The sequence below is a fragment of the Lissotriton vulgaris genome, chromosome 3_2 (assembly GCF_964263255.1).
Source record: "Lissotriton vulgaris chromosome 3_2, aLisVul1.2, whole genome shotgun sequence".
NCBI lineage: Eukaryota > Metazoa > Chordata > Amphibia > Caudata > Salamandridae > Lissotriton > Lissotriton vulgaris.
In genome coordinates this window covers 192472338-192488863 of record NC_141690.1, presented here as the reverse complement: position 1 = coordinate 192488863, position 16526 = coordinate 192472338, and the positions used below count along the sequence as shown (strand labels likewise).

Below are 16526 nucleotides of genomic sequence, written 5' to 3'. Positions count from 1 at the left end.
AGGCTCCTCACAGTGCTTTGTCCATCTCCTGCTCATTCTGCCTTTGGATTTTGAGCTGAAAAGATCACTATTTTTGTCTGCTGCATCATTGCCATTGGATGTGAGGATTTTTGAATTGGATATTTTACAAGTAGTGGTTGTTGTGTCTGTTTGATTGGAGGCATTGCAGTTGTTGCTACTACAATTTAATTTTGGTAACTATCATTCCTTTTTTTTAATGTTGTGGGTAGTAGTAGTCAGTAGGCCCAGAGCTAGTCATGGCCTCATGGGTGGGTGCATGATGAAGCAACTGTTCCTTTGGTGTTTTTTGAATGTATTTCATTTTCAAGCATTATTTAGGGCATGGATGGCATTGGATTGAGTTGAGAAACGTGCTTTTTTGGGTGGGCTTTCTGTTGTTGGGCCTGGCCATGTAGCTGGTGGCCATTTAGAAGCCTTGGCCTGCAAGCTTGTCTGACCTTGTCTGCCAACAGGCCTGCTTTCAGCCAGTAGACTCAGAGCAGATAGCCACAGCTACATTAAACAAGTGTTTCTGTGCGGTCTGTTGAATGTAGACATTATTTAGGGCATGGATGGCATTGGATTGAGTTGGGAAATGTGTTTTTGGGGGGTTGGCTTTCTGTTGTTGGGCCTGGCCATGTGGCTGGTGGCCATTTTGAAGCCTAGGCCTGAAAGCTTGTCTGGCCTTGTCTGCCAACAGGCCTGCTTTCATCCGGTAGGCTCAGAGCCGGTAGCCACAGCTGCATTAAACAAGTGTTTCTGTGTGGTCTGTTGAATTTAGACATCATTTAGGGCATGGATGGCATTAGATTGAGTTGGGAAATGTGTTTTTTTGGGGGTGGGCTTTCTGTTGTTGGGCCTGGCCATGTGGCTGGTGGCTATTTATAAGCCTAGGCCTGCCAGCTTGTATGCCAACAGGCCTGCTTTCATCCAGTAGGCTCAGAGCAGGTAGCCACAGCCGCAATAAACAAGTGTTTCTGTGTGGTCTGTTGCATTTAGACAATATTTAGGGCATGGATGGCATTGGATTGAGTTCGGGAATGTGTTTTTTGGGGGTGGGCTTTCTGTTGTTGGGCCTGGCATTGTGTCTGGTGGCCATTTTGAAGCCTAGGCCTGCAAGCTTGTCTGGCCTTGTCTGCCAACAGGCCTGCTTTCATCCGGGGGGCTCAGAGCAGGTAGCCACAATTAAACAAGTGTTTCTGTGTGGTCTGTTGAATTTAGATATCATTTAGGGCATGGATGGCTTTGGATTGAGTTGGGAAATGTGTTTTTTGGGGGGGTGCTTTCTGTTATTGGGCCTGGTCATGTGGCTGGTGGCCATTTTGAAGCCTAGGCCTGCAAGCTTGTCTGGTCTTGTCTGCCAACAGGCCTGCTTTCATCCGGTGGGCTCAGAGCAGGTAGCCACAGCTGCATTAAACAAGTGTTTCTGTGTGGTCTGTTGAATTTAGACATCCTTTAGGGCATGGATGGCATTGAATTGAGTTGGGAAATGTGTTTTTATGGGGTGGGCTTTCTGATCTTGGGTGTTTTAAAGACATGCCTTTGTTGTGTGTGTCTAGTGTGTGTTGGTGTGCAATGCATGCACCCTGCAGACCTTTTTTGGGCCTGTGTATTTTCGTTTTTGCATTTTATTGCATTAAAAACGCAGAGCAGTGTGCTTTAGCATGCATCATTTGGCTGCCTTTTATAGGCCTTTTGTCAGTACATGGTGTTTCCCAGGCGTCCTGCTTGTTGCTTGTGATTTGTGAGTGTCCATGTGGTTGGTGGCCTTTTTTTGTGGTGGGAGTTATTAGTTTCCTGCTTTTGCCATATAGGCCTGCATGGTTTTCCTAAGGGCTTACTGCTTCCATCCATCCATCCCCTTTGCCAGCAGCAGCTCTATGAATGATGTGATGCTCAAATAGTTTAATGCCAAATAGGGTCCACCCCACTTCCATTGCATTTGTATTTTGGTGGTTCTTATTCTCTTTCCTATCCTTCCTGAGAGGGTAGTGTGTACACAGTAGTATAACATAGCCCTTTTTGACAAAGTCTCAGAAATGGCTAGACTATATCTTCTTTTCTTCGTTTGTTTGTACTAGTACAGTAGTAACTAAACCACAACAACAAATGCAACAGTTCACTGATATTCGTCTCCTGGCTTATTTGCTTTTAGGTGCACTAAAAGCCGGAGGAGGTGTCATCATCATCACCCGTTGTACTGCCAGCCAGACAGAAGTCCTGCTGCGTATCACGTCCACGTGTGACCACAACTTGTGCACCTGCGTCCTGCCTGACATCTGAAGATGGCCCCAAAGAAAGGTACCAGGTCCAGTACCAAGAAAGTTGCCAGTGAGATGAAGGAACAGAAAAAGGAAGTGCCACTAACCACGACTGGTATGCCGGCCAATGTTTTTTTTGGGACCAAAAAAAGTACGCCTGCAGCAGTGTTGTCCGGGAACCAAGCGGGGAGCAGCACCTCCACACCAGCGATCCAACCCCACCAACCTAGGCCCAAGCCCTTGAGTGTCGCAGAGGTAGCCAGTCTACTAACGAGCAGCGATGTTGAAATGTCATTATCTCAAAGTAGTACACAATCAACGTAGGTGAAAACTCAGCAGATAAGTGTGCAGCCGCAACAACAACAGCAGCAGCCGCAACAACAACAGCAGCAGCCGCAACAACAACAGCAGCAGCCTCAAGAACAGCAGCAGCCTCAAGAACAGCAGCAGCCTCAAGAACAGCAGCAGCCACAAGAACAGCAGCAGCCACAAGAACAGCCCACAATAGTAGTTGTTGCTCCTCAAGTAGGGGCATTTCAGGAAATCGAGCTTCCTGCAGACAAAGTGGAGCAAACCCCTGTTTCGGAAGATCTATTGTCTTCCAGACCACCAGCAAGGAAAAGGAGGCTTAGTCCATCATATTCTTCTTCAAGCCCCTCTTATGATGATCGTGATGCCACTTGTCAGCAACCAGCTCAGTCTGAGAGTGATGCACACCACAAGACAATGCTTCTGAAAAAGAAGGTTCCAGAAAAACTTAGAGTTATAGAGGTATATGTAGAAAAGGGGGATGATGTTGATGAAGACGAGCCAGTCATCAGGCACATTACTCCCGCCCCAAAGGGGATGGAGACCAACATTCTCACCCTATCCAGAAAGGCTGCTACTGAGCGGGATGTAGCATGGATGCCACCAACACAAGTTACACCCACACGACCTCCAGCTGCCATATTTTCAAAGGCCCGGCAGGGACCTACATCCAGCTCAACTATCTCAGTAGGTAGTGGTAGTAAAAGTCACAGTGTAGCTGCACAGAGTCACATTCCAAGGACACCCTCCAGTTCATCTGGTATTGAAAGTGGCACATCCAGCAGTGCCAGAAAGTTCTCCTCCCCAGTTTGGGACTTCTTTTCTGTTAGCACCAAGGAGGAGAACGTTGCTGTATGCTCAATTTGTCGACAAGGTGTTCGGTGGGGTAAGCTTGGTACAAACTATGGTACTGGAGGCCAAGCAAGTCATCTCAGAATACACCACACTATTGTGTGGGAGAATCATCTACTTCACTTAAAACAAAGTAAAAAAACTCAACCCATTGAAGTTGGGCATGAAGAATCAGGGGATGATATTGCGGTGGAAGGTGAAGAAGTGGGAGGCATTTCTAGCCCTTTCCCCAGAAGTGTAGTGGTGCCTCCCACAGAGTCAGGATGAGACACCAAGGTGGCCAGGTACTGCAATGAGACAAACTGCGTCGTTGAGCCTAAGTGGGTTAATGAAAACAACAGCACCACAAAGGAAAGTAATCCAGCCTACCATTGAGAGCATGCTTAGGTTGGAGGGGCAGTTCCAACGCAACCACAAAATGACATGGATGTACAATGCGAAGCTGGCTAAAATGTTAGCACTGGACCTTCTCCCTTTTTCATTTGTGGAAGGGGTGGGTTTCCTTGAATTTATGTCAGCCAATTGCCCTAAATGGAAGGTTCCCAGCTGGTCCTATTTCGCAAGAATTGCTGTTCCGGCACTACATCATGATGTGCTGGAATTGGTTGGACAAGCTTTGCAGCAGAGTGGTGTTAACAATATCCAAGTGACAACAGACATGTGGACCTGTTGCCAAGCCACAGATTACATGTTCATCACATCACACTGGGTCTCTTTTGTGGGGGTTAGAGATAAGCTATCTGAAGGAGGTGCTGTTGACACAGCTGAGATTTTTAAAGCTACTCGGAAACATGCAACTGTAGCTATGTTCGCCATAGAGAAATCTCATACTGCGCACTGCAAACACATTATAGTTCAAGACTTTCTTAAAAAAGAACCCGTAGTCAGCAACTTACTGACCACCTGCCGAAGAATATGCACTCATTTCAGCCATTCTTTTAAAGCTCGGAAGCAGCTGAGGATCATTCAATGTGACTATAAAATACCAGTCAAAGCAGTCATCCAGGAAGGTGGCAACACGTTGGAACTCAACGTATTACATGCTTGATCGTCTGTTTCAGCAGGGCGGCCACTCAATGAATATGTCATGCAAAGACTGGATGCTACTGTGAAAGGCATGACCCTTCAGATGGACCAATGGTGCCTAGTTAAATGCCTGACTGACATGCTTCGTCCTTTTGAGGTCTTCACACGTGAAATCAGCAAGAAGGACTGTACAATGAGCCAAGCTATCCCATTATTGCAAATGCTAGAGCATCAGCTGAAGAAGGTGTTTGAATCATACAAAGGTGTAGAGGGAAAAAAAAGCGTATGACTTGGTGGAGAGCTTAGCCCGTCGCTTAGCTGAAAATACAAGGGTGCAAAATAAGATTTTGTCACAAGAACATTTCATTTATGCCACAATTCTGGATCCGCTGGCAAAATTAGCACTGAAGACATTAATTCCTTTTTCAGAGATGGATGTTGACCGCTACAAAACTTGGATAGCTGAGGCAGCGAGTAAGTTGCAAAATGAATGGCTACTAATTAAAAGCCCCCTAGATCAACCCACAAGAAGTAATGCAGCAGGGCATCCGGCATCAAGTGCAACTTGGGAGGCTGAAGGCAATGCGTTTGGCTCAGAACACTCACCATCACTATCGACAACAGCGACAATAACTGGATAATCATTAGGCCCAGTAGAATCGTTACACAATTAGTATTTACAGTTAGGCATTGGTATTAAGCACAGTGCTGATGCACAGAGAAAAGAGCCAGAAAAAAAGGTTAGCAGCAGCACCCCTGAACATTGAGCGGATGGTCCAGGCCTATCTGGATGACCCAACAGAGGTGTAAATTGATCAAAACCCATTGCAGTATTGGTATAGGAAAAGGGCCGCATGGTCACTGCTCAGCAGGCTGGCGATAAGCTATCTGGCTTGCCCTGTCGCAAGTGTCTCTTCCGAACGTGTTTTCAGTGCTGCTGGTTCCATTGTATCAGTGAGAAGGACCAGTCTCTGGCCCAAAAACGTGGAGAGGTTAACACTGATCAAAATGAATCAGCACTTCATACCACCGAATTACACAATACTTGAATCAAGGGAAGAAGATGAGGACAGCGGCTCAGGTGACGGAAGTAGTGTGTTCCACGATTACCTACTACTGGTTGAACCCCCAGAGTTTGAGGGCGAGCTATACTTCCCTGACAATTAGGCTTGCACTTACTGTCTTCCTCCCTTATTTTCCTTTATTTTTGCGTCTGTCTCTCTGGTTACAAACTTTGAATCACAACAAATTCATCACAACCGTCTTCTAATCTTCTTATTTCAATATACAAGTTTCAGCTGTCTGCACAGTTTAGTCCTCTGAATCCAGCTCCTCTGCTCCATCCTCCTGAATCTCTCTAAATCCATTGCCCTCAAGACAGATGATGATTGGATGATGCTAAATAGAAGACAAAATAAAATGTTTCCTAGTCCTGCCAAAAGAAGTGGAACATGATGACTACTATAGCTATCCTCCTTTCTGAGCCGAGAGAGACTGCCTATTAACTGAAAAGTGAAAATGAGATGGAACAGGTAATGATGCTATGAATTGGACGCAGATTGAGTGATTTTGTTGTTGTTTGTTGTGCATGAAGTTATTTCATTGTGCACTAATCATCATTCCACACACTAAACGTAACTCAAGGCAATTTCCCCCTTCTTGCAACTATTTTTAATAAGAAATGTGTACTTCTACTGCAGCTTGATACAGTGCTTTTGATTGAATACAGGAAGGGGACTCAATCTGTATGTATGACAACAGCACCGTCCATGATGATGATGGCGAAAAAGACGGCCCGTTAACTTAAGATGAGAAGGAACAGGTAATGAAAATGAATTGTATGCATTGGACACCTGACTCTGAGTGATTGGTCTTTGTGTTTTTGTTGTTTGTTTTGCATGAAGTGAAGTCAAAGTGTACTAGTAGTCTTACTGTACACCCTAAAGAGTGACTCAAGTCAATAATATTTCTACTCTTGTTGTGTAATAAACAAATGTGTACTTCTACTGCAGGCCGATCTTCACAGTCAGTCAGTACAAGTATCGGAGATGATTGATGGAATAATAACAAGTCAGGTGGACGTTTCATGAGTGGCTTAAAAGGCAAACACGTCAACAACAACCACAGCAGACCTAAATGTCTGTGTAGAAGTGGAGTCGAGTGTAGCGGTGGGATGACTGCATGGATTGATTTACTGACTTAAATTGTAAAATGCCATGTTGCTGGATTTGTGCTTTGTCCAACTCTTTAAAAAATGTACTCTAAACGGAGGATGTGCTAAGCGACATGCCGTCACTGTGGGCCTGCTCTGTCCTGTTGTTGTTGAAGGTCAATGCTGGAAACAGACTAGAGTAGAGATGATGCATACATGCCGCCTCGGAAAGTGTTCTTGTTGCACTACACCATAACTTGTGCATTTTTCTCAACTTTGCTTCTCAATATCCCTTTTGTTTTTCCATCTACAATTACAGGCCGGGCCTTGCGCTATACTTGGGAAAACATTACAATGCACACTTACCTTACCAATAAATCTACTTTTGCCAGGCAGGCAGTGGCGACTGGTGATACCCAAGATTGATGGACGAGAGGACCAAGAGGAATGCTGAGATGCAAATCCACATTTTTGACCAGGATAACACAGTAACAGTATCAACTTTGATCATCTTTTCAATAATTTGATTCATTTTTTATTCTACAATCTTTACAACAGTGTGTTCTCCTTGTTGTTATTATTATCATTAGGTTTTCTCTCTGTTTATGATTCATCCCTACCAATATTTAACATTTTTATTTGCTATCTGTAAAAGTAAGCCCGAATCAACTGAACAAGAACTGTATGTAATCCGGGACTCCTTATCAATCATCATCATGCATGCATTTCCATTTTCACCCTTACCATATTGATATGGATATGGTAGTCTACAGATATTGTGTTTTGTTGTTTGTCCATGCATACTGTTTTTCATTTTCAAACCTTTCCCCAAACCCCCCTTCCCATCCATTCAACAAACCCTAACCCTCTTCCCCCGGGCTGTATGACTTATTGAGGTGTGACTAAATTAAATGTACACCAATAATTTATCACACGCTTGCCGGGGCGGATGTGGCGAAAGCAACAGTACTTCAATTTCAAGGAAGAGCGAGGATCTTCTTCTGCTTGGCCACCCATGAGCAGCATATTTTAGAGATGATTTTTAGTTACAAAAGAGACATATACATCCACCTTAATTGCCGGCATTGATAGGATTTGTTGTCATCCTCATACACAGCACTAACTGTTACTCTTGTGTCGAGGAGTGTACTGCAGGCCTAGTCAAGTGACTCAACACAACTATAGTTTGTCACTCTGTTTAGTAGGCTATCCCCACCACCGTTATGTTTTGTTGTAAAATATTTTTGCATATTATTTTTTCGCGGTAAGTTCTGTACTGTACTTCATTCTAATTCTCCTCGAACAGTCTCTCTCAGGCTACTGACTGTCTCATTTTCTTTTTTTGCAAATGAGGCTGTCCTGCCAGTGTCTACTACTACTACCACCACCACAACCATGGCATGTTAGGAAAGGAAACCATCATCACCATGCAGCCATCGCTGTGCCTAAGTTAAACATCAAGCAAAGGTAAGAGAAGTTTGGGGGAGGCATAATTAATAATGGACATGTTTTCAAACAATTCACACACCCCTTTGAGTCCAGTTAAAGAATACATAGACTAGAAGGGAGAGACTGACAGTACAAGTAGGACAACTCAATCAGTGCGGGGTGCAACATCTATCTTTTTGTGTCTTACAAAGTCAGCCAATTATTTAAATCAAACACTGGCTATGGGCGGCCCTGCACCAGCAGGGAAACAGTGTGATGTAAAACAGTAACCCCACCCACAAAACATTAGCAACATTGTATATAAATTAAAAATATTGATTTAATAATAACCCCAACAAAAATAAACTATGTAAAAAACCCACAAAACCTGACCCACCCCTCTCCCTAACCCTAACCAATGTCCATAAAGAAGTCCAATCAAATGTCCATCCAAAACGCCATCCCCATTCCCACCCACCAAAACAATAAATAAAAAAGGGGCAATAAACAGGGTCTCCTAGGTTCGGCAGGAATGTCTTTGGATGACACGCACTGCCTCCTCTAGTAGGGTGATGCAGCGCTTTAGAGCGTGGCAGTTGCAGCCACATTGGGGGGGCACTAGTGATGGAAAGGCGGTGGCGACTGGCAGCCGCCAGATGACGTCGCCGTACCACTGGAGGGTGGTGGCTGGGGCCCGGGGCATTGGAGGAGTATTCAGCTGCTGCCGCCTCCTCCTCCTCCTCCTCTTCCAGGACCACCAGCCGTCGATATTCTACTTCTATCACCTCCAGCTTCTGGCGCAGTGCCTTGGCGGCCAACTCCTTCCGATCTGGTTTGGAAGGAGTAGCTGTATATCAAAAAGAAAAAATAAGACTATAGTAAAATATACTCTTAGACAAACAGTAAGACAAGTTAATTATACACATAGTGACATGGTAGCACTATAATATTTACAACAAGGGGTGGTGAGGGACAGAGTCTCTGAATTAAGCAGAAAGCTCTCACCCAGTCAAGAGATCAGGGCTAGATCCAACACCGTGGTAGCACTATAAAGCACAGTACATAACATTTGTGGTATGTATCTATCCTCTCCCTTGCTTGGTCTTTAACATTTGCAGGATTTTTCAGGCATTCAACCAACCATACATCAGATTCCTATCAGCCACCTTTGCAATTTGCATGCTTGCATCACACATATCCTTCTCTCTGTCAGTCATAAATATTACATCTTGTCCGTCCTTCCTTCCACCCGTCTTTCCCTTTTTAGTTCAACACCAGGTGATCTCATCTAACTTTTAGTCTTCTCCATAAAACTTTCGAAGGGGAGTTGAAATCAAATAGAAGAGGCCATTGGTTACTCAATACTCCCGCCCCTAATGCCTTTACTAATGCCAATTAAAGGGTGTCTTGACTCTTCAAACATTCACAACAACTCTTAATTACTTAGGGCATCATTAGGATGGCGGGCGGACACGTTCACAACAACGCTTAATTACTTAGGGCATCATTAGGATGGCGGGCGGACTTTGTCCGCCCGCAATCCTCACGCTGAAAGGGGTCCCGTGGGGGCAATTAGGCTGCGCCTGCCACAGTGGCGGGCGCATCCCGTATTTGTAACATTGCGGCGGGCGGTGCTGAAAGCACTGCCTGCCGCAATGCTAAAAATAAATGTTGTGCTTTTCAAAGCACAACTTGACAGGCACCGCCCAGTGCCTGCCACGTTTTGCTTTGAAAGGCAGGGGGGTACCATCCATAGGCACCCCCATGTGCATCCCCGTGCCCCTGGAGTCCATGGGGGCCCGCAACGGGCTCCCCCAGCATGCTCCGCATGCATTTCCGGCCACCACGGAAAGTCATCCCAAAATGCACATTGTAATATGGCTGGCGGTGTCTTTCAGACACCACCACCATATTGAACCCTTTTCCGCCCGGTCGACATGTGTTTCGCGCGGAAAATTGGCGGACGGTCTTTCCATCCGCAGCGGACCCCCCAGCCATTGTAATATGGTGGGGGGTCTTTTCTACAGGGATGGCGGGCGGTTTGCCGCTGCCGGGCCGGCGGTGACTACTGCCGGACCCGGCGGGGGCAATCCGCCCGCCATCCGCCCGCCATCCTAATGGTTCCCTGAGTCTCAACAATACAGTACACATACAGTACACCCTTGCAGTGAGTGTAATGTCAATAGTTAAGGATTATGAATCTAACTTACCACCGCCTGCCCCTGGTGCTGGCTTGTCCCCTGCAGCTCCATCCGCAACTGCCGTGTCCTCGCCAGCCAGGTTGCCTTTGCCGCTGGCCCCGGCACTGGTGGTCGGTAGTGCGTCTAGAAAAAACATTACACATTTTTTAGGTGTCGTATACGCCTCCCCCTATTGGTCAGTAGCAAGATTTGTGTCTTTTATTTTTGCACACGTGACGTTAATTCGCAGCTTGTGTGTAAGACACCTTTGAGCCCACATGACCTAGTTATACTGCTACTGTCTAAGCGCTGCGTACAAGGTAAATCAAAACATTAACAAGCCACTTTTTATGAAGTTGTGGTGTTAGTCCATATTGCTTATCCATAAAAATGCTACACTTTTTGGCACGGCTGAGAAATGCTTGCATATCCGAACATGCACCATTTTTCTCATTACAGACTGACGATTCCCTTCTACGAACTAGAGGTTTGCAGCGCTTATGATGTAACAACTACCAGTAAAAGGTTCTTCTAAGGTGAAGGGTCCCCAGAATTCACTCAGAGATCTTAATTTAAAATGTTATATAAACTATATTTCTAACAAGAGTATAGTGGTGCTTCCACCACTGTTCAGTTATCATGATTTCCCTTTTGTTTCTAGTATGGACTTCTAGTTATTGTAACTGTAAGTGTAACAAAGTTTATTGTTTTAATGTTATGCATTTTCCTGTTGGTGCTGCATTATAGAACAACGTAGATAGCTTGTTAATTCAAAATAAAACTTTTGAACTTATATAGACTCTGTGGTATTTGGTGTGGACTTACACGAGTGAGCGAGCGAAAGGAAGGGTGTGCATATGCATTGCTTCCACGACTGAGAGGTCCGGTCTGTTATGTTCTGGGTTGTCTACTTGTTGGGTATCTTGGAGGGAGGGTTCGGAGAGCTAATTGTTTTGAGTCATGACGAGACACTACTATAACTAGTTGGGCATGGGCTTGTGGTGGGTTCTGAACTTCTGATTGAGGTGTGAGGAAGGTCTAACCTCCCATAACCAAAATCCTATTTTCTTGTGCAAAGTTCTGTATGTGCAAAATCCCTACAACAGTAGTAGTATGTCCTATCCTATCAAAATATTAGAACATTGGAATGTTGGGAGCTCCATTGAAAACAATGGAGTGCTCCTGGCTTATAATGGCTGGTATAAGCCCGGAGCTCCAACATTCCAATGTTTCTTTGTTCACAGCTCTGGCTGTGAACAAAGGCTTCAGGGAACCTGAGGGGATTCCAATCCCCTCACGCTCCCAAAAGGCTTTGTTTTTTTTGTTAGAACATTCTGTCCTCTAATGGCAGAATGTTCTAATAGCCTTATAGCCCTTCGTAGATGGGCTATACTGCTATTAAAGTCCCCCTCCCTTGTTAAAGGCCCTCGCCTGCGGCTCGGGGCCTTTAACGCTGGAGAAGGCCTTTAATAGCCGGTATAGCCCTCTACGGCGGGCTATAAGGCTATAGTAATAAATCTGGTTGGGCATTTGTTGGTGGGAATTGTCGAAAAACCTCAAGATTAACAAAGACTCAAGATCAATAAGACTAGAAGTAGTACAAGAGGACAACCCAAAGGACTGGACTCAATGGCTAGAGCTACTGGTGAATCTGAGTTTTATTTGAAACCTTTTAAATAAAGAGTGGCCAACTGGGCAAGCGTGGCTACTACAGACAGACTAATAGTAGTAGTACAGAGAGTCATCATTGCAGAGGCAGGGATAACAAGAATTTCGAAAAAGATAGTACAGATCGAAGGATAATTGTTGGTAAAAAATGGCATTAGGAAACGGAAACAATAGTTCGGAAAAAATATGGTGCACTAAAAGTTACAAATTATTAATATTAGAAACAAGACGACTTACTAGGGCCAGCGGAAGAGCCCTCGTTGGTGTCCTCCTCCTGTTGCTGGTGTTGTGCTCCACCCGCCGACTGAGACCCTGTCTGCCTGCCCCTGGGTGCTGAACAGGAAAGATATAAGAAAGAGACAAACATTGATGATTGGAATGAAACAAATAAAATATTTTAAAGAACGGTCAAAAAAACACTTATGTAAACAACAATTGCAATAACTATATTGACCGATCTCATCGGGTTAACAAATAGTATCAGGGGATTCGCGGCTCGTCTACTTACTATTTATCAACACTAATCCAGTCTTCCATTCTGATTCCAGAATACTAACTAAGCCTCAGCATGACATACCACCTGACCTAGCCCACTTATTCCAGGCATGCCAATTGTACATTAAGTATGCATTTCCACTTCTTTTAGTCCTCAACAATGCATATGGTCAAATGGAGGACACATGACTACATTTTTGTATACACCAAATTTTTGGTTGATTGATTGATGCAGAATGATGTCCTGCTAGTGCTAAGCCTATTACCACTCATTGCACAAACTTGAAAAGGTTCTAATACAGACTGGGGTACTAGCAGCACGTGACGTAACAGAGGGGGCAACACGCATACCATAAAAAAATTACAAACTCATACAAAGTAACTAAACCTAAGTATCAATCCGCCCCTATCTCTTAGTGACAGAACAAACTAAGGACTAGAGTCACTATAGCATTACGTAACTTAATTTCTCTAAAATAAACTCTTACATAATCACGCTAAAAGAGCGCAAAAACAAAGTTGCAAACAAGTAAGATTAGTAGCGCAGAAGAGCACCTGTGTCATCATAACAATCACAGAAGACTTTTAAACGTAATTTACCTGTAATGTAAGCAGCACTAATAATAAGTTACTCACCAAGACCCGGGACCTCCACTCCTAGCAGATCCAGCAGGTCCTGCTCCCAGTCCAGGATATCGGACCACCGGTGCGTCAGTTGGTTCTGGGTGCGCAGGACCCCAGAGCAGCGGAACACTGCCCGGCGCACCTTCCCCCATCGCTGCAGACGCTCCAGGAGACCGTACCCAGATCCAGGCCTGCCACCTGCTGCCAGATTTAAGGGGAGGTGGGGCTGCACAAAGAAAACGAGTGCAGCCAACTCCCCCTCCCAGAATAAGACTCGTGTCTGCACCCATTGTGGGCGCCGCCTTCCGCAAGGAAGGCGGTCGCGGCTCTGGCTGCGATGAGCCCTGTGGCCCTTTGCCATGGTTCTGGGGTAGGCGGGGGCGGAAAAGAAAAGGTAAAAATTAAAAAAGTCAGTAAAAGAAATGGTAAAAGCAAGTAACAGAAAAAGAGTGAAAAAGTAGTTAAAAAACACACAAAAAGTAGACCAAAACGAAAAATATAGACGCAGGAAAATAGTTAGAGAGATAATAAATAAAATAGATACAAAAAAAGTGTCTAGAAACAAAGGATTCAAAAGATAGAGAGAGGATTGAAAAACAGGCCCCAGAAACATGCAATAGAGTGAAAAACAAGATAGCTGCGCCCATTGCGACCGCATGGGCAAGTTCGTGCTGTATTTTCTCCCAGAGCACGCAAAAAGCGTTGCAAACACATAAAACCGATAAGAAATACGTACTGCGATCGGGCACGAGCATGCATTGCACAACCCGGAACAGGAAGTAAGCAATGCGAGCGGGCGGGACAAGTGAAAACAAGATGGCCGCACCCGTAGGCGACCCCATGGGCAAGTTGGCGAGACTTTTTCAACGCGATCACGCAGAAAATATCACAAACAGGCGGGGAAACAAATTCAGAGTCTTCATGATAGTTCCGCTTGTTTGCTGAGATTTTTGACATTTTCGCGATAGTTTGCGAAAGTGAAGTTCGCAAATTCCGCCCACCCCTAATCTGAAGTCTTCCGCATCTGGGGCCAATAAAAGTGGGAGACAAGCCATTGTTCTGTCCCAGATGTCCAGCTAAAGGAACGTCATGAGCCAACCCCAGTAGGAAAGTTCTGAAGCACTGGGGTACCACCAGCACACGGGCTGACCCAGGCTCAACAACCTTAGGCTTGCTATACAGGAGGCCGTTCTCCCAGTAGATCCAATGTAATCCAGACTGATCACCTGCTGCTTGGTTTGTGGCCTGTTGCCTCAATCCTTCAAGAGAAGGGCACTTCTTCTGCTCTAGAGAAAATTCCTCCCTGGATGGCCCCCCTTCTTGCTGCCAATGTGTCAGCTCAGGTAGGTTCCTCAGTACAGAAACTTGCTCCCCTGTAGGTTCCAGGGCATTCCCCTCAAGGTCTGCCTCCTCCTGGACCGTTGGAACAATGAGGGCTTGTTTCCCACCCCCCTACCTCTTCTCTTTAAGGCAGGTTTTTGGGCCATACTTCCAGGTTCCAGGATCTCTTCAACACCATTGGCTGCCATAGAACGAGTGGTCACACACTCCCTCTCAAGCAGACCAAACATCTCTAAATGAGCCTTCTTCTCCACCTAAGCCCAAGGGAGCATTCCAAATCATTGCCTAACAAACAATCAACAGGTATGGCTGGCCTCACAGCTACTTGAAGAGTACCAGAGACCCCCCTCACTCAAAGGGAACTTGAGCCACTTTGCAATGGCTCTCTGTGTTGTCAGCAGAAACAACTGGGAAGAATGCATTGGGGACCACTTGCTCTTCAGACACCAAGTGACACTTGACAACTGTCACACTGGCTCCGGTGTTTCTAAGAGCCTCCACTCAATAGCCATTGACGGTCACCCACTGCCTGTACTTTTTAGTGTTAACAGGCAGCTGAGTTTTTGGGACCATCTCAAAGTCTCCTAATGAGACAAGGGACGTTTCTGCGGGACCCCACCCACCTTGGGCACACTTCTCCTCCACTCCCAGGGCTACACTGGCCATCTGATGGGGGGGTGCACAGGGTGGCACATACTGACCCTTTTGGGGACACTGGGGATCATACCATCGGTGTCCCACTATGAACAGGTTTACCTGTCGGGGTTCTGACTTCTTCTCAGGGGGAGGCTGGGAACCCCTACCTTGGTTCCCTTGGGAAGTACTTTGGGGTCCATTCTGGAACACCCTCTGTTTACCCTTGTCCCCCCCACTCTTCTGCTGGAGACCCTGCCCACCTTTGGCGGAGTCTCCCACATGACCCTTTTGGACCCTGGTACTGACCCAGCGGTCCGCCTCCTTAGCAAACTTCCTAGGGTTAGTCAACTTGCTATCAATAAGGTACTGGCGTAGCTCTGGAAAACAATTAGCATACAAGTGCTCCCTTGCAACCAATTCAGAGAGCACTTGAAAATTATCCACTTTGCTACCCCTCACCCAACCAATCATAGCTCTGCAAAAGTAAGATACATATTTTACCCAAGTGGTTTCCTCCAACTTCTTACACTTTCTGAACCTCTGTCTATAGAGTTCTGGGGTCAAACCATACCTTGTCATCAGTGCTTCCTTCAAGTGGGCATAAGACATCCTATTCTCACTGGGTAGGTCCAACAAAGTGTCCCTTCCCTCACTCACAAAGCAGCCCCACAACCCCGCTCCCCAATCCTTCTCAGGAACCCGGTGGGCCAACATTGCTATTTCATAGGCTGCAAACCACTGCCCAATATCTTCATGCTTATGGAAATCTTTGATGACATTCTTGGGGATATATACCCTGCCTTCTGATCTCTAAGCCCTTTGCCTTGATCTCTAACTACCTCAACATCCTCTCACGTTCCATTCTCATTCTCTCTCTCTCTGTTATTCTCTGCTTCCCTTTGACTCTCCATCTTAAGCTTAGTCATCTCCAGCTTGTGTGCCCTATTTCTCTCCCTATCTCTGAACTCTCTGGGGGACAGGTCTTTGGAAGAGATACTACTGCCAGGTGGGGACTGTATCCCTCCCCTGGCAGAAAACACTGGCGTATCCAGTTGCTCATCTGCATCCCAAGCTGGCTCCACCACAAGATCAGGGGCATTTCTTGCTTCTACCCAGGCCCTTAGCGCCTTACGGTAGTCATCCTTTTTAGAAATGCCTGGTGTAGAAACTTTCAATTTCTTGCAGAGATACTTGAGCTGTTTCAAAGTGTTGGTTTCAAACCTCTCTTCCTCAAAATCAAGATCCATAGATGCAACAGATGAAGGTCTACTCATGGTAGTAAGAATTGGGAGTTTTCAGGAAAAAATAACAGTCCAAGGAAAAATATTCTATCAAAAAAGTATGTGGTCGCGTTTGGTCTGCACTCACTAGTAGTGTACACAAATGAGTATATGAGTCACAAATGCAGGTCCAAATCCTCACCGCTGACCACCAATGTTAGATCTGGGGGTCTCTAGTTGGCAATGGTATTCGCCTTTGTCCAAATAGGGACCCTTGCTTCTAAGTCAGAATAAGGGGATTACACTCCTAGATAACACCTGTTCACCCCCTTGG

At 45.6% G+C, this 16526-nt stretch overlaps 1 protein-coding gene across 1 annotated transcript in view; it reads right to left on the bottom strand.

The window, feature by feature from the left end:
• Positions 1–16526, bottom strand: part of POLN (DNA polymerase nu) — a 2377116-nt gene that overhangs the window by 836165 nt on the left and 1524425 nt on the right. The gene's annotated exons all lie outside the window — the stretch shown is intronic.